The sequence below is a fragment of the Pan troglodytes genome, chromosome 5 (assembly GCF_028858775.2).
Source record: "Pan troglodytes isolate AG18354 chromosome 5, NHGRI_mPanTro3-v2.0_pri, whole genome shotgun sequence".
Taxonomy (NCBI): Eukaryota; Metazoa; Chordata; class Mammalia; order Primates; family Hominidae; genus Pan; species Pan troglodytes.
The window spans coordinates 122,059,435-122,083,216 of record NC_072403.2 but is presented as its reverse complement, the minus strand read 5'-3'; the positions used below and the strand labels follow the sequence as shown (position 1 = coordinate 122,083,216).

At 36.5% G+C, this 23,782-nt stretch overlaps 1 protein-coding gene across 22 annotated transcripts in view; it reads left to right on the top strand.

Annotated features, from left to right (window-relative positions):
- WASF1 (WASP family member 1) overlaps positions 1-23,782 on the top strand; it is a 77,143-nt gene that overhangs the window by 15,942 nt on the left and 37,419 nt on the right. For 10 of the 22 annotated variants that reach the window (XM_054685488.2, XM_009451734.5, XM_063811955.1 and 7 more), the window contains 1 exon segment: positions 3,388-3,485. The exons of 8 other annotated variants lie outside the window; for them this stretch is intronic. The gene's annotated coding sequence lies outside the window, so the exon portion shown is untranslated. 22 annotated transcript variants of the gene reach the window in all.

Below are 23,782 nucleotides of genomic sequence, written 5' to 3'. Positions count from 1 at the left end.
TTTTCTGCTATGGTACCTTCTAGGAGTTTTATAGTTTTGGATTTTATGTTTAGATTTATAATCAATTCTGAGTTCATTTTTGTGAAGCGTGTAAGGTCTGTGTCTAGATTCAGTTTTTTGCATGTGGACGTCCAATTCCAGCATCATTTGTTGAAAAGACTATCTTTTCTCATTTGTATTGTCTTTGCTTCTTTGTCAAAGATCAGTGACTATTTGCACGGGTCTGTTTCTGGGCTCTTTATTCAGTTTCATTGAACTATTTTTCTATTTCTCCAAAACTACACTGTCTTGATTACCGTAACTTTATAGTAAGTCTTGAAGTTGCATAGTGTCAGTCCTTCAATAATGTGTTGGCTCTGCTGGGTCTTTTGACTCTCTATAATAAACTTTAGAATCAGTTTGTTGATAGTCACAAAATAACTTGCTGGAATTTTGATTAGGATTGTGTTGAATCTACAGATCAAGTTGGGAAGATCTGGTATCTTGACAATATTGAGTTTTCTTATCTGTTCTGGACTGAATATATGTCCCCATCCCCCACCCCCAAATTCATATGATGACATCCTAACAATGTAATAGTATTAGGAGATAGGACTTTGGGGAGATGATTAGATCATGAGAGTGGAGTCCTCATGAATGAGTGCCTTTTTAAAAAAGTCCCCATAGCACTCTCTCGAGCTTTCTGCCATATGAGAACACAACAAGAAGTCTACAGCCTGGAACAGGACTCTCACTAGAACCTGACCATGCTAGCACCTTAGTTTCATAGAATTCCAGCCACCAGAACTGTGAGAAATAAATTTCTGTCATTTATAAGATGCCTATTCTGTGGTACTTCATTATAGCAGCCCCAAATAAGAAACTATCCACAAACATAGAGTATCTCTGTATTTATTTAGTTTTTTTATTTCTTTCATCAGAGTTTTGTAGTTTTTCTCATATAGATTTTGTACAAATTTTATGAGATTTATGCTTATTTCATTTTGTGGGGCTTGCAACATATGTTACTATGTTTTTAATTTCGGATATGACGTATTCATTGTTAAGATGTTGGGAAGCAGTTGACTTTTATATATTAATCTTGTATCCATGCTGTAATTGCTTACTAGTTCCAAGAGTTTTTGGTTGATTCTTTCAGATTTTCTATGTAGACAATTATGTCATCTTTGAACAAAGACAGTTTTATTTCTCCTTCCCAATCAGCATACTTTTATTTTCTTCTCTTGTATTAACTAAGACTTTTGGTGTGATATTGTAAGAGGGAACATCCTTTCCTTGTTCTTGACTTTAGCAGGAAAGGTTGTAGTTTCTTGCCATTAAGTATGATGTTAGCTGTAGGTTTTTTGTAAATCTTCTTTTCAAGTTGAGGAAGTTACCTTTTATTCCTAGTTTGGGGAGAGTTTTAGTAATGAATGGGCCTTGGTTTTTGTCAAATGCTTTTCCAGTATCTTTTGATAAGATCATGCAGGCTTTTCTTCTTTAGCCTGTTGATATGATAAATAATGTTAATTGATTTTTGTATGTAGAACCAGCCTTGCATATCTAGGATGAATCTCACTTGGTCCTGGTATGTAATTATTTTTACACATTGTTGGAATGATTTGTTAATATTTTGTTGAGGATTTTTGCATTTTTGTTAATGAGAGATATTGGCCTTTAGTTTTTTGGATTTTTTTTTTTTTGCCTTTATCTAGTTTTGCATTAGGGTAATGTTAACCTTATAGAATAAGTCTGCTTCTGTCTTTTCCTTTATGCCTTTTGAAGCAAGAAATACGTTGTCTGCATGACAAATCTTAATTTATATCTTGCTTGTTTTGAGAATGCTGAATAATGAAAAAGTTAAGTTGTGATTAGGTCAGAGTCGACTCTCAGAAGAGTCTACCAAACAGTAGGAGAGGAGAAGCAGAATTTGTCTATATTCTAGGACCTGTCCCCAAAAACAAAGTTTTTTATTCTTAAGTATTAATACTTGATATGTTTGTATTATTTTTACTCTTTGAAAAGTACATTGAATGTATTTTCTTAAAATATATTCACTGAAGTGCCCAGTTTGTACTTCACATACATCAGTGATACAGATAGAATTCTGAATTTTACGACTCGTACGCTTTCAAAATTGCTTAATAATAAACTTTAGATTTATTTAAACTCATTTGGTGATAACAAAGTCCTCCATTTTGTTTTGTGTTAGACCTCTTTTCTTTATTTGCATATGTGGGTAATCATATTATTTGAATACTTTCTATAGGGATTAGGTTCTTGCTGAAATTGTGGTCCTTTCATAGAGGTCAGGTTAAGGCTGGGCCTTGGTTCTTCCTTTCATGTAGCTTGTTCATAAAGTGCAAAGTAACATGGTTCATCATAGTAAGTGAGAAATCTGGAATGTAAACATCATTGTAATAATTCATTGTAAAAGGTATAATTTCTCCCCAGTTTTTTGCTGAATGGCAAGGAATGGGTGATTCCTATTTAGTTTTTTAAAAAAGCTATAGAAAGCAACATATACTATCAGTTTTCTTCAGGGAAAACATAATACAGTGCGATAAATGAGGTCTCACATATCTTGACCATGTAAAAATATCTGGACAAGTAAAGTTTAATCTGGTAAAATAAGGTACTCTTAACTGAAGAATGGTCCACTGCTATCTAAGAGGCTCATGTGAGTATAATAAGCTTATTCGGGGGATCAGTATGTGGAAGAAAGAGGGATAGCCAAATTTATCCAACATTTGGTAGGATTTTGGGATGAGTTTCATTGCTAGTTAAATGAAACTTTAGACTAGTTAGTTCCTCCCTCCTAAGAACATATGTTTTCTTCTAAATAAGATGGTGATAATGAGTAAAATGAGGTTAGTTGGTAGAAAATGTAATACACTATTTAGTACAGTTAAACAGTACATCGTGAGTAAAAGACTATAACATAAGTAAAAAGGTACTTAAAATATTTGTTGAATTAATGAATTTAGAATACCGCTTTTTTATCTTCTGAACTTAGAAGTTAGAGGAAGACATCTTGAAAGGACTTTGTGATTTATTGAGCCTGAGTTTTAACAGCTAAAGATTTTCCAGTCAGATACGGCTTTAGTAGCAATAGGTAAAGTTTTTTTTAATGAAAAAATGTTTCAGACTTCTGGGTAAGCAAGAATTGCATTTATTTCATCGAGATAATTTCAAATTCATAATTGGTAGAATATGATTAATGAGGATTTTACTATATTGATCCTCTCATTTCCTATTATAATTAAAAGTAATTGGCTAAGCTTAAATTATTCCTCAGGCCTCATGTTTCATTGTTCTAATTATTCAAAGAAAAAGGTAGGTTCTTTGAGTATTAGAAACAAGGAATAATAAATGTTGGATATTATTTTTGTTCTCAATTTTAAACAGTGTTGGAGAAATCAGCATGTTAAAACAACTGCTGATGATAGCTGTTGGAGTAAAGTTGCAGTGGAAGCTATGGCTGCAAAATCGTTAAAATCTTCAAGGTAAAATTAAGAAGTAATGTATCTCAATAGCAACTCCTGATAGCAGGTGTCAATTTAAAGCTACTTCTCATTTCTGCTTCAAAAGTTATATACTAATAAAAGTGGACTGGTCTTGAAAGCATCTTCTGCATTTAAAAATTAAGTGTGTAGGGACAGGATTAGAAAACGTTGGTGGTTTTACAATAGATTTGGAACCAGCTTCTCATTTCTGTTAAAGGTAGCACACTCTCCTAGGCTCAAAACCTTTCTTATTCCGTATCTAATGATTTTTCTTCTCTTGTTTCCAACTACCAACAGTCTAAAACCCGAATCCTCATCAATTCTTCAGTGGTAAATTACAAGTGCTCTTAAAAGAGTCCTATATCTCGTTTTCCCATTATTTTTAGTCCATCCAGCAGTTAGCTAACATATTATTCTTCCTTGCTCATAGTTTTCATTAGACACTTGATTTTAAATCAGCTGTTTTTCTTACTATACTGTTTTTTACTGTGATGTAACAAGTATAACTAACATTTTAAATATAATTTTGTGTATGATGGAAGTGTATATTCTGTTTTTAAATTAGACTTATTCTAACTAGATAAAACTTTCAAGATGGTGTTTTTGAATGTAAAAGGTTATTTTAATACTAAATAGGAGTTGAAAAATTGCTGAAGCCATTGTTCTTTTAGAGCTATGTTAAAGAAATAGATGCTTCCCAAGGTATAGGTTGAGCATCCCTAATCCAAAATCTGAAATGTTCCAAAATCCGAAACATTTTGAGCACCAACATGATACCACAAGTGGAAAATTTCACATGTAGGTACTTAAAACCACTTTAATGCACAGAATTATTTAAAGTGTTACATAAAGTTACCTTCAAGCCATGTGTATAAGGTATATATGAAACATAAATGAATTTCATGTTTAAACTTGGGTCCTATCCCCAAGAGATCTCATTACATGTATGCAGTATTCAGATATTTTTGAAACTGGAAACACTTCTGGTCCCAAGCATTTCAGATAAGGGATGCTTAACTTCTAACTGTGTCTCATGAATAGTGATATTTATTTGGTTTGCTGGCCGTAGCCCGGCATTAGGCTCCAACAGGTACCATCTGGTGTCAGTTGGAGTTGCTATTTGAAGACCCCTATCAGGTGCCAAAAGATAAAAGTAAAGGTGTGGAAAAAATATTGTAATGTCACTTCACTTCAGTGATAATGTTCCTTTTCTCAGATTCTGGCAGTGTCACACGGTTATCCCCTATATCAATGGTTCTCACCTTAAGTATGCATGGAGCTTAGTCTAGAACCTTACTGTCTTTAACTCAACAGACTGTTTTTTGTTTTCGTTTTTGTGTTTTTTCCAAATGCAGGGTTGACTCTAGCTACTAACCTGTGTATTATTTTTACTTATTTGCTCTTTTTTCTTTTCCTGTGCTTGCGTCTACCGAATTTGCCTTCCCCAGTTTTTAAAGTAATCTGTAATTTTCTGTTCTTATTCAACTAATTCTGAATAGTCAAAACGCAAAATGCTGTTAGTTGCTATGGGACATATGGAGAAATGTAAGATATGATCCCTGTCTTCAGGGAGCTTATGGTATGACTGAATAGACAAGATGTAAGCGTGGAAAACTGAAATAGTGTAAGAAACAATTCAAGAAAGATCACAATGCAGTAAATGGCTATTTGGTTAATAATAATAATTACTAGCATAGAAAAATAGAACTCTGAATTCAGAGGAAGGACTAACTCACCATGAACTGGGTTTATCAAGAAGGTTTTCATGGCAAAGGAAGGATTCATTCAGGACATTGAAGGATTAATTGGATTGAGCTAGATAGGGAAGAAAGTAGACATCCATTCTAAATAGAATAGTAGCTGGTTCTAATCTTCATTCTTAACTCCAACATGAATCATATCTTTTTTTAAAAAAAATTGCTATGCTTATGGAGTTAACATTGACTCAGACAAGTCACCTGAGTGAATTACTCACTTATTTTATCTTGGGGTCAAAGAAGCTCATGTGAGGGTTCCTCATTCCCTAAGATTCTCCTTTTATATAAGATTGTAAACAAGAAGGCACTTTAGAAATAATGTAGTCCAACCTGTAATCTCTTCTAGAGGCAAATAATTTCCTTATTGGAAATGTCTGGTATAAAAAGATTTTTTTTCTGTTCAAATTAAATGTCTTCTCATCACTTTAAGCTATTGATCCTAGATTTGCTTTCAAAGAACTCTCTTAATCTCATTCCAAGCCAGGAAATGATAATGGCAAAATAGTTTAACCAAATCTACCTTTTTAGTTTCTGTTCCAGTTTGTGCTTATAGCCGATAAAAAGCATACTTAGGTGTACATTGTGATGGTATATTGGTATATCGAGGCCAAAAATAATGCTTAAGAGTTACTGAATTAGTAAGAGCCCTGATACTTAGGGAGAACTATAGATTAAGTAAATCTATATTGATTTACTCTATAGACAAAGCTGAAAATCTGTAAAGAGTCTGATTATTTCAGGGTATTAGGAGCACCTGGTTCATTACTTTTGAATGCCTTAGCTGGAAGTCTTCCACTGTGAAGGTATCTCTTTCAGAAGTATCTGTTTCATTAATACTAGCTGTCCCATTTATATTTTTAGCATATTATGTCCTTTTATATCTTATTTGGCGTTAGGATGTGCTTAGCAGAAGTTTTTACATGTGCCTGACTTTCACCAAGGACAACTTTACGTAAGATCCAGGCTTTGGATCCTTTTAGTCTTTGCATTTCAATTTTTATCCAAATTCCCTGATTTTTTTTAGTACAATAAAGTTATAAACCATGGCTGAAAAATATTTAAAATCTTCTAATGACTCCGTTGCAATATTTCCAAATTTGTGGTGTGTTTGTTTGTTCCTATATAAAGTAAAATATCAATCAAAGGTAATTATATTCAGGTGTATAGTTAGGATAGTTAATTTTATTAATCAACAGAAAAGTGTATAATCTTCATAATCATGTTTATTAAAATGTTTTTAATAATGGATAAATTGTGAAGTCTAGGGAACAACAATTTTTATGCCCATTGCTTCTGTATGGAAATTCAATCAAGTGAAATTTTGTGGAACTTTCTATTTATATCTTTCTCTTAAGGTACTTTTTTATAATACGCAATTACTGTCCTGGCTCAAACCATGCCTGTATTAATATATTTTAGGTATTACCTTTAGAATTCTTTTCTAAAGGAAATCAATAAATTACTTGCTTCATCCTCTTCCATTTTGATATTAAAAGCTGTTTTTAAGTCCTGTGTTTCCATATGATATTGTTAGGTACTTTAGAATGTTCTTTAGGAGTGTTCATTCACATCGTTGTAATCCATATGATATTGTATTATATTAGGTATATAGACCACAAAATAAAAACATTGAGAATTATGTTGGAAAAAAGTAAACTTAGAGAAAAGAGACTTAAGTCTCTGCCTGTGAGTCCGTCTTCCTTGCCATCATTCAAATAATTTGTAGAACCTCACTTCCTCTAACATGTTTTCAGATATAGAAAAGGAGAGTTCACAACTTCTCCTGAAATTTACTTTTGGAACTCAAAGAAATCCCTCTAATTTTTCACTCCAAATGTATCCTCAACTCTTCTTCTCCCTACTTAAAACAAACTTAGGTATGTTATTGTCACATTTAAATACAAGCACAGTCCCTCTTATCAAATGTTTTATAATATTCTATTCATTCTAATTGAGTATTTTTAAATCCAGGCGTATAGCATAAACCTCAAATTACCAGACACACACAAATCCAAGTTTTCCTATTGTTGGCTTTTTTTTTTTTTCTTTTTTGAGGCAGGATCTTGTGTCACCCAGGCTGGAATGTAGCAGCACATTGTAGAAACCAGGTTTTACTATGTTGTCCAAGCTGGTCTCGAACTTCTGAGCTCAAGCGATCCTCCCACCTCAGCCTCCCAAAGTGGGATTACAGATGTGAGCCACCATGTCCAGTCTTGTGTTAGCTTTAAGCAGGATAGAAAAATGCAAATTAAAATTATGAGATACCACTGTACATGCAGTAGATTGACTAAAATTAAAAAGGTTGACAATGCCAAGTTTGGGTGAGGATACAGTGAGAAATCAACATTGATTTAATCTATGGCTTCTTTTAAATATTAGGGCTCTTATTAAATCAGTCTTAAACTTTCTTTTTGGACTCAAAATGTCAGTTTATCATTACATTGTACAGCTAGTTATTTTTATCTGCCATAAGGTCAAACTGGAACAGAAACCAGAACAGTAGATTTGGTTAAACTATTTTGCCATTATTATTTCCTGGCTCCCTATCTTCACCTAGAACTCTGTTGGTGGAAATGTAAAATGGTTAAACTGCTTTGGAAAGCAATTTTGTAGTTTTTTACAAAGCTAAACGTATAACCCAACCATTCCACTGCTAAGTATTTACCCAAGAAAAACAAAAACATATCCACATAGAGACTTGTATAAAATGTTCATAAGTTACTTTATTTACAATAATCAAAACCGGAATATTACCCAAATTTCCATAAACAAGTGCAACAACATGGATGAATCTCAATCATCTCAATCATTAGGCTGAACAAAAGAAGGCAGACAATAGTTACTACTCTGTGAATCCATATATAGAATTCAACAAGCAAATTAATCTATGGTGACAGAAAGGTCAGTGGTCCTTGGAAACATGAGGGGAGGAAGGGATTACAAAGGAGAAAATTTGGGGGATGATTGTGATGATTTCACAGTATTAAGCCATGTTAAAACTGTTTTAAACCTAATCAAATTTTACACCAGTATGTGCAATGCATTAGTTTTCTATCACTGCTTAACGAATTACCACACATTTAGCAGGCTAAAACATCTCTAGTAATTATCTTATAGTCCTATAGGTCAGAAGTATGAGTAGGCTTGGCTGGATTCTCTGCATAGGGACTCAGAAGTCCAAAATCATGGCACTGACGGCTACATTTCTTTTCTGTTGGCTCTGGGGAACAATCACCTTGCAAGCTCATTCAAGTTCCTGGTAGTTGTACAATCTTAAGCTTCTCTTTTAATATCTAACAAGTACAGAGGCAGATTCTATTTTTCCTGATGGATATAATTCTTCATTGTATTGTGAATTGTTTCTCTTGGACTGTGAAGACAAAATCAAAGTTTAGAAGAATTTTGATAATACAGACATATATGAAATAATAACAGAATCCCAACTTAAGGAGAGTAGTTAGCCAGAGTAAGTTTTTGTTGGATTTAATATTATTGTTCCTGGTTTCCAGGTTCCTGTCTTCTCCCTGGATGTCAGAAAAAGGTTTCTAGCTCCTAGAACTGCTTTCAGGTTCCCTCCATCTTTAAGCCAGCAGTAGCTGCCACATCTCCCTCATGCTTCAAATCTTTGCCTCCTTTCTCCGTTGTCAGCTGGAGAAAGCTCTACTTTCAAAGGGCTCATGTGATTAGGTTAAGCCCACCCATATAATCTCCCAATTTTAAGGTCAGCTGATAATTGACCATAATTATATCTTTAAAACCTCTCTTAACATGTAATATAATCATAGGGATAGTGCTAGGGACTGGATATCATGTGGCCATCTTAGAATTCTGCCTGCCACATGCTGTATGTTGTGCTTCACGTATACCTCAATAAAGTTTATATTTTTTTTCTAAAAAGAGGACAAAAATATATAATAATATGTGCATATAATGGGATGGTTGTGTCACCCAAATAAGATGTAAGTTGATTTTTCTCACTGATTTGATTTGGCATAGCATTTCCATGTCCAGTGGGGAAATAGAACTAAGATAATAATATACTTACCACTTTTTCTATATTTTTAAATTTTCTTTCATCTATGATGTTAAAAAACAGTAGAAAGTTGAGGATGTAGCTAAGAAGTAAACATAATAGAGGTGATTTTGTAAGTTTTTTAAGTTCACTCAAAATTGTGATTAATATTGTGATTTCATGTATGTCTACAAATATAAAGTAGTATTTAAAAATTACTATTACTTTATTAAACTTGTGCAAGAGATGAATGAATGTAAGTGTGCATTTTGTTGATCCTATTGTTTAGACCAATCTTGGAATTCTTGAGTTTATAGAATTCTTATATTACAGAATGTAGGAAATAATTGTTTTTATAACATGTAGGATGCTTTTATCTCCACCTTGTTTATTTCCTAGAAAGCATTCAATCAAGAGTAATACATTTAATATTTTATTATAGTTATTTGTGGCCAAAGGTTTTGGAAATTAAAAATTTTAGTAGACTAGATGAAACTTTAGAATGAAATGTGGTTAGTTTTGCTTGGATCCTCAAATTGCTAGTGTGTAATACCAAGTGTTACCAAGAATGTCAAACAGCTGGAACTCTCGTAAGTTGCTGATGGGGGTATAAATTAGTTCAAGCCCTTTGAAAACTATTTGACAATATTTACTAAAGCTGTATGTATGTATGTGTATATATACCCTATGACCCAGTGGTTTACTCTCTCTAGTCATTCCACATTTACTCCATAATACACATTAAAATCTTTTTAAGATCAAATGTTTGTCCTCTTTTACTCTTTTATTTTGAGACAGAGTTTCACTCTTGATGCCCATGCTGGAATGCAATGGCATGATCTCGGTTCACTGCAACCTTCGCCTCCTGGGTTCAAGTGATTCTCCTGCCTCAGCCTCCCAAGTAGCTGGGATTACAGGCTCGTGCCACCAAGCCTGGCTAATTTTTTGTATTTTTAGTAGAAACAGGGTTTTACCATGTTAGCCACGCTGGTCTCGAACTCCTGATGTAAGGTGATCTGCCCGCCTCAGCCTCCCAAAGTGCTGTGATTACAGGCATGAGCCACCATGCCCAGCCCTTTTACTCCTTTTAAGGAACTTATTTGTTCCTTGTTGACCACCAAAGTTCAAAATCTTCAATTTGATTGCTTTTTTAAAAAATCTTTTATTCCTGCTTCTGTTTTCCTTTCAAGCAAGTGTCCTTATTTTTCCTCTCTTATTCTCAACTTGCTGTTTTACTTGTGATGGACATCAGTGCTGTCCAGTACAACTTTCTGCAGTGAAGGTAGTGTTCTGTAACTACCCTGTCCAGTATGGCTATTGAGCACTTGAAATGTGGCTAGTGTGACTGAGGAACTGATTTTTAAATTATTTACTTCGTTTTAATTTAGCAACTTGTGGCTAGCTGGTTAATTTATTGGACAGAACAGGTCTAAATTACTGTCTTCCTTTAACCTCTTTAGCTTGTTTTGATTTCATTCTCTCTACATGCATAATAATTTACCTTAGTCTACTTTAGACCTTAGCTATATGTTCATTTTTATTGTTTTACATTTTCTGTTACATATTTTTGCTTCCTGATTATTTTGTAAGCTGCTGGGTGGTGAAGCTATTTTACTTCTTTTCTATTCCTTTCACTTTCTATATTTTAACCATAATATGTAATCTGTAAATATTTATTGAAGGAAGTAGTCATCTGGGAATTGAGGAACATTATTTGGAGCTTCAAAATACCATTGAAAATCTCTTACGGTATTGTGAAATTTGGGAGGCCAATTTGTCGAGAATACAAAATAGACTTAAATACAGTAACAAGGCCGGGTATAGTGGCTCACATCTGTAATAGGAGGCTGAGGCAGGAGGATTGCTTGAGCTCAGGAGTTCGACACCAGCCTGGGCAGGCAAGTTAGGGAGACCCCATCTCTACAAAATAATAATAGTAATAATAAACAGTAACAGATTAAGAGGGTGGGAGGGGGCTGAGGGATAAAAGACTACATACTGGGTACAGTGTACACTGCTCAGGTGATGGGTGTACCATAATCCCAGAAATCACTACCAAATCACTTATCCATGTACCCCAGAAACTTGAAATAAAAAATTAAAATATGTATACTGACAAAAATACAGTAGAGCAAGCAATAGATGCAAAATCTGAAGACAAAATCTAGTCTCATCTCTGCCACTGATTTTGTGAACTTAGAGAAGTTTCTTACCTTTTTCAGGTAAGTTTGCTAATCTGCAAAAATCGGATATGAATTAGTTGGTGTTTTAATTTCTCTTCCAGGTTAAGATTCTTTTTGTTTTTTTCTTTCTTTCCTTTTTTTTTTTTTTTTAGACAGAGTCTTCCTCTTCCATGCTGTCTCCTACAGAAAGAAGATGACATTTCATATGAATTGTGGGGCATTGGAAGGTGAAATGCCAGGAATATTGTGTTTACCCTGGCTCTCTATTCTAGAAGTCAAGTGGACTGAAGTTGCAGGGCATAGAGAATGGCAACGATGTAGGGGAACAAAGCAATTAAGTAAATCTAAGATTTATCCTTCAGGCTGAAATAGGTAAAGTGGGCATATGCCATACAGAATAATGAAATGTAAGGAAAAAAATGAAAGGGGAAAAAAAAGGAAAGCCACTAAATGTTCTCTTGCTTTCTCAATTAATTTTGGCTTTAAAACTCATCATTCTCCCACTACCCCTGTCCCAAATACCATTAAATTACTCTCTCCATGAGCCCAGTTACTTGGTTGTACATATTACTAGAGTTAGTCATAAATCTTTTCCTAATCCCATAGACTTTGTGGATAGGGAGTCATATATTGATATAATTGATCTGCTTTAGAAATAATTTTCAGTTTTTGGTTGACTATAGAAAGTTTCTTAAGCCAAGAACTTGGGCTTCACCCCTTCTGGTGATCTAATCAATCATCAGCCTGTTTCCTTCTACCTCCAGAATATATCTTGAGTTGACATGCTTCTGTATCACTATCACATAGTCCAAGTGACTACCATCTCTGTCTCTGGACTACTTTATTCATCTTCTGTCTGGTCCACCTGCATTTATTCTGCCATTCCCCACTGCCCAAGTCTCCATAGAGCAATTAGAATGAATGGTCATTCCTGATCTTGGCACTCCTTTGCTTAAAACCCTTCAAGGGTTTTCCATTAGGACAACATAGAAAATCGTCAATATGACCTTCAAGGTCCTACCTAATCTGACCCCCTACTAACCCTAGAGTCTCTGATTGCACTTGACCCATGATGGCTTGCTCTCATTATTATTCCCTGTCCACCTTTCATTCTAAGAATGAAAACACACGCACAAGCTTCAGTTTCCCCAGCTTAGCTAGCTTAGCTAATAATCCTTTTGTTCTTAATTTAAATATTACTTCCTTAAGGAGACAGGTCCCCTTTATAGTGTCCCCTACTTTTACTCCATTATACTTATAAGTGTAATTAGATACTAGATTCTAGGAAATACACGGGGGATTGTTTGCTTTTGCTCACCCCTTTATCTTTAGCACTTGGCACACAGTACTTGCTTCACTGATGTTCAGTAAATGGTTGGTTAGATGAATGAATGAATGGATGGCAGTGTGTCAGTACTGCTGTTTTTCATATAAAGTACAATGTATTTGATAGGTATATGTTTTTAGAAATACTTGCAATATGAAGAACACAATCTTGTTTTTCAAGTAGCTTAGTTCTGCATTTGTGGTTTAGATGCCTCAAACTTCAATTTTAACATCTTTTAAACCACTAAAAATAAACTTGGTGGTTGGGTGCAGTGGCTCATGTCTATAATCCTAGCACATTGAAAGGTTAAGGCAGGAGGATTACTTGAGCCCAGGAGTTTGAGGCCAGCCCGGGCAACATGGCAAAATCTCATCTCTTCAAAAAATTTAAAAATTAGCCAGGGTGCTGGCACACCCTGTAGTCCCAGCTACTTGGGAAACTGAGAGTGGGAGGACTGCTTTAGCCAGGGAGGTTGAAGCTGCAGTGAGTTGTGATCACGCCACTGCATTCCAGTTTGGGTGACAGAATAAGACCTTGTCTCAAAAGAAAAATAATACAGTAATAACCTTGGTGCAGTATTATGCTTGTATAATGATTTGTCAAGTAAGTTTCAGTAGTGGTTATATTAATTTAAAGGAAGTGCATATTTTCTTTGAGAGTAACATGGAATCACATAAGAAAATACTACTATTTAGTGGATTTTATTACTAAGATGACTATATACAGTCTTCTTTCCACTCTATAGGTGTATAATACTATTGATTATTTCATTAGCATACAGTTTTCTTGACTCTGTCAGAAATGTCAGTGTTATGAATTGCTGAGTATGTAGCTTATTTCTTCATTTCCTTTTTGCTTTAGTTTGCTTAGCAATGTGTTATTTTCGACTTTAGTAGCCTATCAAAATTTAATGCTTTGCTATTGTGACTTCAGGTGACATAATTTTTTTTTTTTTTTTTGAGACGGAGTCTCGCACTGTTGCCCAGGCTGGAGTGCAGTGGCATGATCTCGGCTCACTGCAAGCTCCGCCTCCCGGGTTCACGCCATTCTCCTGCCTCAGCCTCCCTAGTAGCTGGGACTACAGGCGCCCGCCACCATGCCCGGCTAATTTTTGTATTTTTAGTAGAGATGGGGTTTCACCGTGTTAGCCAGGATGGTCTCGATCTCCTGACCTCGTGATCCACCCTCCTCGGCCTCCCAAAGTGCTGGGATTACAGGTGTGAGCCACCACGCCTGGCCTCAGGTGACATAATTATGTATATATTTATTTTTGGTAAAGATAGCACTGTTCTTAGGGCAGTTTTTTTTAAACCAAGAGCCAGAGTACCTCAGAGCAAATAACTGGAGATGTTCAGCATGATGACTAGTTCTTTAGTCCTGTGAGTACCTAAATTGGTTTTGTCATTTTCCTATGAATCTCCTTTAGAGATTCATGAGTAGTGAGTAGTTTTAAAGTTTGCTCCTCACAACAAAGAGGAAATTTATGATTTCTATATATTCCTGAGGTTGTTTTACACAAGAAACACAAGCTTCTATTTCACTGGTAAGTGAAGTTATTTTTAACTTCAGTTTTTTAGTTTACAATAATGAAACAGTTTGAGATAATGTGCATTATAGATTTAGGGAAAGGTAAATTATAAAATTCTGTTTCTGATACACTTCTAAACAATAACCTTTCAAATATATTTTATATTAAATCACTGTTTAAAGACCTGTGGTTTTGTATAATTGAAATATGGTTTTAAAATTAGATATATATATTTTTAAATAAAAAATTAGATATATTTTTAATGTGCAGTTCTTCATGCATTCTTATTTTAAATTTTTATATTTAATAATATCTGTCAAAATTATAAAGTATTTTGTCATTGGCATGGGAGTTTATTAAGAAAATTATTTCTATGAAGAGCAAAGCTCTATTTAAACATTCTTATACTCAAATTATTTAACTTGCCAATTGTGCAAAATTAAGTGGCTTCTATTCTTAAGAAGGGAGGACATTTCTTAATAAGTATTTGCCCTACCCAAAATTCTTAACATATTTGAAATATTGAAATTATTTTTATTAGAATACTTATTTTAACCTGTTCCTTTAGGTCACATAATGTAATCCTTTAGTTTGAATAAGTATTTAATACTGTATTGTGAAAAATGAAAATTATATTTTTTGTTATTATACTTTAAGTTTTAGGGTACATGTGCACAACGTGCAGGTTTGTTACATATGTATACATGTGCCATGTTGGTGTGCTGTACCCATTAACTCGTCATTTAGCATTAGGTATATCTCCTAATGCCATCCCTCCCCCCTCCCCCCACCCCACAACAGTCCCCGGTGTGTGATGTTCCCCTTCCTGTGTCCATGTGTTCTCATTGTTCAATTCCCACCTGTGAGTGAGAACATGCAGTGTTTGGTTTTTTTGTCCTTGTGATAGTTTGCTGAGAATGATGGTTTCCAGCTTCATCCATGTCCCTGCAAAGGACATGAACTCATCATTTTTTATGACTGCATAATATTCCATGGTATATATGTGCCACATTTTCTTAATCCAGCATATAAACAGAACCAAAGACAAAAACCACATGATTATCTCAATAGATGCAGAAAAGGCCTTTGACAAAATTCAACAACCCTTCATGCTAAAAACTCTCAATAAATTAGGTATTGATGGGATGTATCTCAAAATCATAAGAGCTACCTATGACAAACCCACAGCCAATATCATACTGAATGGACAAAAACTGGAAGCATTCCCTTTGAAAACTGGCACAAGACAGGGATGCCCTCTCTCACTACTCCTATTCAACATAGCGTTGGAAGTTCTGGCCAGGGCAATCAGGCAGGAGAAGGGACTAAAGGGCATTCAATTAGGAAAAGAGGAAGTCAAATTGTCCCTGTTTGCAGATGACATGATTGTATATCTAGAAAACCCCATTGTCTCAGCCCAAAATCTCCTTAAGCTCATAAGCAACTTCAGCAAATTCTCAGGATACAAAATCAATGTGCAAAAATCACAAGCATTCTTATACACCAATAACAGACAGAGAGCCAAATCATGAGTGAACTCCCATTCACAATTGCTTCAAAGAGAATAAAATACCTAGGAATCCAACTTGCAAGGGATGTGAAGGACCTCTTCAAGGAGAACTACAAACCACTGCTCAATGAAATAAAAGAGGACACAAACAAATGGAAGAACATTCCATGCTCATGGGTAGGAAGAAACAATATCGTGAAAATGGCCATACTGCCCAAGGTAATTTATAGATTCAATGCCATCCCCATCAAGCTACCAATGACTTTCTTCACAGAATTGGAAAAAACTACTTTAAAGTTCATATGGAACCAAAAAAGAGCCCGCATTGCCAAGTCAATCCTAAGCCAAAAGAACAAAGCTGGAGGCGTCACGCTACCTTGACTTCAAACTATACTACAAGGCTACAGTAACCAAAACAGCATGGTACTGGTACCAAAACAGAGAGATAGACCAATGGAACAGAACAGAGCCCTCAGAAATAATGCCGCAGATCTACAACTATCTGATCTTTGACAAACCTGATGAAGAAATGGGGAAAGGATTCCCTATTTAATAAATGGTGCTGGGAAAACTGGCTAGACATATGTAGAAAGCTGAAACTGGATCCCTTCCTTACACCTTATACAAAAATTAATTCAAGATGGATTAAAGACTTACATGTTAGACCTAAAACCATAAAAACCCTAGAAGAAAACCTAGGCATATCCATTCAGGACATAGGCATGGGCAAGGACTTCATGTCTAAAACACCAAAAGCAATGGCAACAAAAGCCAAAATTGACAAATGGGATCTAATGAAACTAAAGAGCTTCTGCACAGCAAAAGAAACCACCATCAGAGTGAACAGGCAAACTACAGAATGGGAGAAAATTTTTGCAACCTACTCATCTGACAAAGGGCTAATATCCAGAATCTACAATGAACTCCAACAAATTTACAAGAAAAAAACAACCCCATCAACAAGTGGGCGAAGGATATGAACAGACACTTCTCAAAAGAAGACATTTATGCCATCAACAAATATATGAAAAAAAGCTCATCATCACTTGTCATTAGAGAAATGCAAATCAAAACCACAATGAGATACCATCTCACACCAGTTAGAATGGCAATCATTAAAAAGTCAGGAAACAACAGGTGCTGGAGAGGATGTGGAGAAATAGGAACACTTTTACACTGTTGGTGGGACTGTAAACTAGTTCAACCATTGTGGAAGTCAGTGTGGTGATTCTTCAGGGATCTAGAACTAGAAATACCATTTGACCCAGCCATCCCATTACTGGGTATATACCCAAAGGACTATAAATCATGCTGCTATAAAGACACATGCACATGTATGTTTATTGCAGCACTATTCACAATAGCAAAGACTTGGAACCAACCCAAATGTCCAACAATGAAAATTATATTTCTATGACATATAATTTTTTAGTTAACATTAATGTCATTTTAAAAATACTGAAACACCTTTAAATGATCATAAATTATTTCATTGACCATGAATGTAAAGAATTAATCACTTGTCATTGATTAGGTAATAAAATACTTTTAATTCTTATGTTCTTTATATAACCCATAAAGCAATTATTAACTGTTAATGTAATTATTTTTGTGACATCTTAAAATAAGCAGCTATTTTATTTTCAGAGTTATTTTCCTCTGAATTGTTAACTACAAGGAGTCCTTTAAACGTTTTAAATAAACTTTACAGGCCATTTTTTTGAGTTCTGAAATCAGAATTTAGATAGTGTACTTTTCTGATTTCTCAATTCATAAAATAATTATGACATCTGATCTTGGGTTATTTTTAATACTTTATATATTGCTTATACTCATACATATATATGCCTCATTTTGAATCAAGAGAAGGCATTCTTTAACAGAGAATATATTATCAATATTAGCAGTAGTCATCAAAATAAACTTAATTTAGAATTCTGTCAAACATTTTGCTATGGTTAGATTTCAGTAGTTTCATTTTCCTTGCCTTCTTAAAAGAGGGCTTTCAATATAAGATATTGTGAGATCTTATAAACAGTATTGTAGCTCATTTTATTTTTAATGTTAAAATCTATATCAGGATTTAAAAGTATACCCATGAAAAGGTTTTTTTTTTAATTAAAAACATTATTAAGATTTTAGCTAAGTTATTCTTAAAAATTATTTTAAAATCTTTTTAGGGGATATATTCTTTAGTTTACGTACTCTCAACAATCTATTGATGTTTGCTTCAGCAATTGATAGTTTAATTGATAAGAACACAGGAAAATAAACGAAGAAACTTGGGAATTGCTTTAGTTTTTTTTTTTTTTTTTTACATCATTGGGAAACCAAATTACTTTTGGAACCACAGGTGTTATATAATAGTCGGGAAATTCAAAAATTGGTTATTTTATGTTATAGCACCGTATAATTTAGCCCTTTTTAATAAAAGAGTTCCCCCTTATTAAGCAAGTTAGGCACTGATGGATTAAAAGATGTTAAATTATATGTAATTGGTTCATTCTATGCAATGTTTAAATTCTTAAACAGTGTATCATTTGCAGTATTAAAAATACTGAGATGAATTTGATTTTATATTTGCTTGATGATTAAATTATACCTTTTAGCATTTAGGGTTTCTTTTGTTTTTTGATTTTTTAAAAATTCTTTTCTAGCCTGACAAAGGATCCCATGAAAAAGATGGTGTTGGGATTGCTCTAAAATGGGAATCAGGCAGTTTTCTCAGGATTTAGGAGATAAAGTTATTAGGCTTTATTTTACTTTCTGCCACTGAGATTTTGATAGTTGAGTTAGATAAATGACATTAGAAATCACCAAGGAATAAGGTAGAGAAATAAGAAAATGGATCTGGTGTTGAAACTGAAGTAAAAAGAAAGGATGAGGAAAGGTCTTCTCTCTAAAAAGCTTCTGCATTGTACCTAAAGGCACTATTTTAATCACAATGAAAGCCATTTTTCTTTTGCGATTTGGATAATATTTCAAAACTAGTTTGTATGCTGTACATTCCTTTCATCAAAATGTGTGTGATTTTATACCCTCGAACTCTGAGCTAGCCCATAAAGATGAAGAAATGAGTAAGATATGATCCATCCATGCTTTTTCTTGGGAGAGTGAAACAAGCAAGCCTATGATTCCGTAATACATTTCTAAGATATTTTTCTCAAATGTATTTCTTTTCCATGCATATACAAAAAAGCAGTTCCTTAGAATCATGATTAAGTAGTTGCTTTAGAAAGTGTATGTGTGAGGCGGGTGGATCACAAGGTTGGGAGTTCGAGACCAGCCTGACACGGTGAAACCCTGTCTCTACTAAAAATACAAAAATTAGCTGAGCGTGGCGGTGCGCACCTGTAATCCCAGCTACTCAGGAGTCTGAGGCAGGAGAATCGCTTGAACCTGGGATGCGGAGGTTGCAGTGAGCCGAGATCATGCCATTGTACTCCAGCCTGGGTGACAGAGCGAGACTCCGACTCAAAGAAAAAAAAAAGATAAGTGTATGTGTGTCTGTCTTCCCGCAGCAACCTATTTTTTCTTTTTTGGCTTCCTTAAAGCTCATGATTTTGTTATTTCTTCCATTTATGTATTGATTAGCTGTTGAACATCTGTGTTCTAGATCTTGGAGATACAAGTTGACTAAGGCGAGTAAGGCAAGATTTTTGCCTTCTAAAAGCTGACATTCAGGCATGGATGTGTAAACAAGCACAGTATAGTAAAGTATAATTGGTAGTAATTCGGTAGATGCATTTGTGGATCCAAGTTGAGGGCATCAAAGAGTAGATGGTTACATCTGCCTGGGGGATTCAGTTAGTCTTCAGAAAAGAGTTGCTGCCTGAGTCTAGTCTTGAACAATTATATATTCTCTCTGAGGATAAAAAAGTGAAATACATCCCAGGCAGAGAGCAGCATGAGGAAAGGCAGGACTATAAAACAGTAAGATATATTTAGAATAATTAGAGTATAATGTAGGAGTGTAGTGAGAAATGAGGGTAGAAGTGAGGAGGTGGGGCTAAATCCTGAAGAACCTTGTATATTATGTTTGGACTTTACCCTGACAACAAGGAACCAAGGAAGGGTTTGATTTTGCAGAAGGACATTTCCAGATTCAAAATTTTTATAATACAATAGTCCCCCTTTCATTCATGGTTTTGCTTTCTGTGGTTTTAGTTACCAGTGGTCAACCATGGCCCAAAAATATTAAATGGAAAATTCCAGGAAAAAAAATTCATAAGTTTTAAATTGCATGTGATTCTGAGTAGCATGATGAAATCTTGTGCCATCCTGCCTGGAATGTGATTCATCCTTTTGTCTAGCATATCCACACTGTATATGCTTCCTTCTCATTGGTCATTGACATCCTCAGCTCCTGACTTTCAACCATTGACATTGTCATGGCTCCTTCTGACATAGCTTAACACTATGTCACAGTAGCTATGTCATTCACCTCATTTCATCTGATCCTGTAGGCATTTTATCATTTCACACCATCACAAGAAGGGGGAGTTCAGTACTGTGAGTTGAAGAAACACACTCAATGTGTTTTTCCTCTGCTCTCACACCACAGCAACAATCAACACAGAATACTTGTGTGATCAGTTGTGTGGGGTTTTTCCCCGCACACCAAGCAAGCAATTAGTTCTTCAGCAGACACTGGCTGGGTGTTCTTCAATTCAATTCTGACACTATCTACCTGGAGATAGTGTCAGATCCCATAGATTGAGGGTTCAGTCCCACAAGACTGCCACCTCTTGAGATACCAGTTGCAAGTTCAGGCCTCTGGAGCTTCTGTTCCTACCCACTTCAAGTTGGGTTCCTATGACTCCCCCTTTGGTTTGATTAATTTGCTGGAGTGGCTCACAGAACTCAGGGAAGCACTTATACTTACCAATTTATTATTAAAGGGTATTACAAGGAACATAGATAAGAAGGCATGGGGCAAGTTATAGGGGAAGGGGCATAGAGCATTCATGCCTTTCCAGGACATACCACTTTCCAGGAACCTCCATGTGTTTACCTCTCTGGAAGCTCTCCAGACCCATCCTTATGAGTGTTTAGGGAGGCTTCATTACATAGACATGATTGAATAAACCTTTGGCTATTGGTGTCAACTTAACATTCAGCCTGTCTCACCTCCCTGGATGTTAGGGGGATGGGGCTGAAAGTTCCAACCCTCTAATCATGCATTTGTCTTTCAGGTGACCAGCCCCAATCCTACAAAAAAGCAATGCTTTAGATATTCTAAGGAATTTAGAAGTTGTATCCCAGAAAATTGGGTGGAAAGCCAACCAAATAAATATTTCATAATATTACAAGTACAATTAGATGTTTTGAGAGAGCAAGAGGCCATATTCATGCAACTTTTGTTATAGTATATTATTACAATTGTTCTATTATTAGTTATTGGGTTATCCTCTTACTGTGTCTAATTTATAAGTTAAATGTTACAGGTATGAATAGGAAAAAACATAGTATATATAGGCTCAGTACTATTTGTGGTTTCAGGCACCCACTGGAGGTCTTGGAATGTATCCTCCATGGATTGGAGGGGATCTGCTCTATTCTTAAAGCAGTGGTGTGGGATGGATTGAATTGGTGGGAGTGGTGGTGTAGATGGAATGACAAGGAGAAAATATAAGACTGGAGGAAGAAAGTCTAGTCTGTCAACCTAAGATAATTGAAAGAATCAGAATCCAGTTTAAAGAGTTTATTCAAGCAAAAAGCTGGGAATAGCCATTCAGGAGATGCAGACTCCAGAGAAATGGGGTCAGTGCTCTGAAGTTAAAAGTTAAGGTTTTGCTTATGATGGCAGCAGCAGCCCGTATGTAGCAGCTGCTGCAAAGATGCTGGCTGCAACGGGGGAGGAGCGGTCAGGGCTGGGAACAGGTGGGAGCCCTGCGCTCTACCAAGTTGGTGGGGTGGGAGCCCTGTGCTACTGGGCACAACTGCAGCCACCCAGCCACGGGCTGTGGTCCTGGCCATCCCCGTGCTCTTGGGGGCCTGGGAAATCTCTTTGCCCCCACAGGCTTGGAAGTGCCTGCTCCCACTCCCTGGTCTCTCCCCCATCCCGGCACCTGTTCCAGGGCAGAGCAAAGTTGTGGCTAAGCCCGGGTGGTGTCACAAGCTGGCCAGGTGTGTGTGCGCTCAAGGCAGTACTGACACACCAACCCCTGCCACCTTGACCCCCTCCAGACTTTGGGTGCCTATGAGCATGGGAGGAAAATGGAAGTGAGGCTGAGGGAAGCTCGGCTCAGGCCTGAAGGCATCTCTCAGCATGAACAGCCTGGGTGCCATGGACAGCATGTTGATGGTGACAGGAGGCAGACAGGCTCCTGAGTGGAAAAGGGTGGGTCCCAAGTGAAACCCCATCTTTAAGCCAGGGAAGGCCTGTAGCCTGGGGGCTGGGCTCTCAGTTCTGTGGACCACAGTGAGAACTTATGGTGTCTTTTCCAAGCCCACCCATGGCCGCCTATGGACCAATCAGCATGCTCTTCCTCCCTTCTGAGCCCATAAAAACTTCAGACTCAGCCATATTCACACAGACATTGGGACTACTAGCTGCAGGAAGGAGCTACCCACTTTGGGTCTCCTCAATTCATTGGGACAACCTCCCTATGGAGAAGAGCTACCCACTCCTGGTCTCTTCTCTGCTGAGAGCTGGACACTCATTGGGATGATCTGCCTGTGAAAAGGGACTACCCGCTTCCGGTGTCCTGAGAGCTGTTCTGTCGCTCAGTGATGCTCCTCTTCACATGCTTCATTCTTCCCAGACGTGGGACAAGAACTCGGGACCTGCTGAATGGCAGGACTGGAAGAGCTATAACACAGCTGAAACATGATCCTCACTTGCCACGTTGCAGGCAATGAGAAGAAGAGAAGAGAGAAGGTGAAAACAGCTGTGGCCTTTGGAGATCCCAGACCTAGGAGCTTCCTAAGCCATTGCTGTGACACTCTCTTTGGGGCTCTGCAGTTCCTGGTGTCTCCAAGCTTCTGGGCACCACAGTGTTCCCTGGTTCCTGTGGTGGAAGCCACTTGTGGTATACCTAGTCCAGCCGCAGCCTCTCAGGGAGCTAACACCTGTGCCAGCACCTGGAGCTCCCTGCCCCACAGCAGCCAGCATGCTTGGCTATGCACAGTGGCCAGACCCTGTGCTTGCTTACACACCCCTTGCCACTCCGTGCCTGGCTCACCCTTGGCAGGTGTGGGATCCAGGCTGGTAGTATGAGCTGCACAGCCTGCCAGGCTGAGTGAGCGGAACAAGCCCAGTGGCCCTGAGCAAAACTCTGGCACAGGTGCCACTGGCCACAGAGGTTTCCAGCTGGAAAAGTGACACACCCTAAGGACCCTGTGATACTTACATAGGAGGAAAACAGAAATTTGATAGGATTGCAACTTCTTTTTAATAGAAGTCTGGTTTATGAGTTACAGTAATTAGTTACAGTTTATTTTCTTTTCCACCTGGCTTTTCTTTCCTTTACAGCTGTTTTTAAATTTCCTTTCTGATTTTAAAGAGTATGCTTAACATTCCATCTTATCAGTGTGATAGCCACAAAGTCTTTGTGTGAGAAAGGTCAGAGGGAAGTTAATCCATAATGAAAATCAGCAGTGAGGAAGGAAGAGGTCTTCCCTGGGGTCCTTTCATCATCTGCAACATTTTATAAAACAGTGTAGGTAAGGAAGGAGGCCAGTATATAATCAGAAACAAAGGTTACAGCTGCATAAGTTACAGCTGCCTGTCACGTGACTGAGGTCCCATAATCACATTCCTTTAAGGCGCAAAATAGAGTCCAACAGCTTAGATTTTGAATTACCTGTTTTCATAAGTCTAACCAAGTGAGAGAGGACTGTGGTTTGAATTAAAGTAGTAGCAGTTAGAATAGAAAAGGATTATCAGAATATGAGAGATGTTAATTTAGAATTAATAAGGCTTGATCCTCTATTGGATATAGAGAAGAGATTGCAGTGGTATGGCAGAATTGAAGA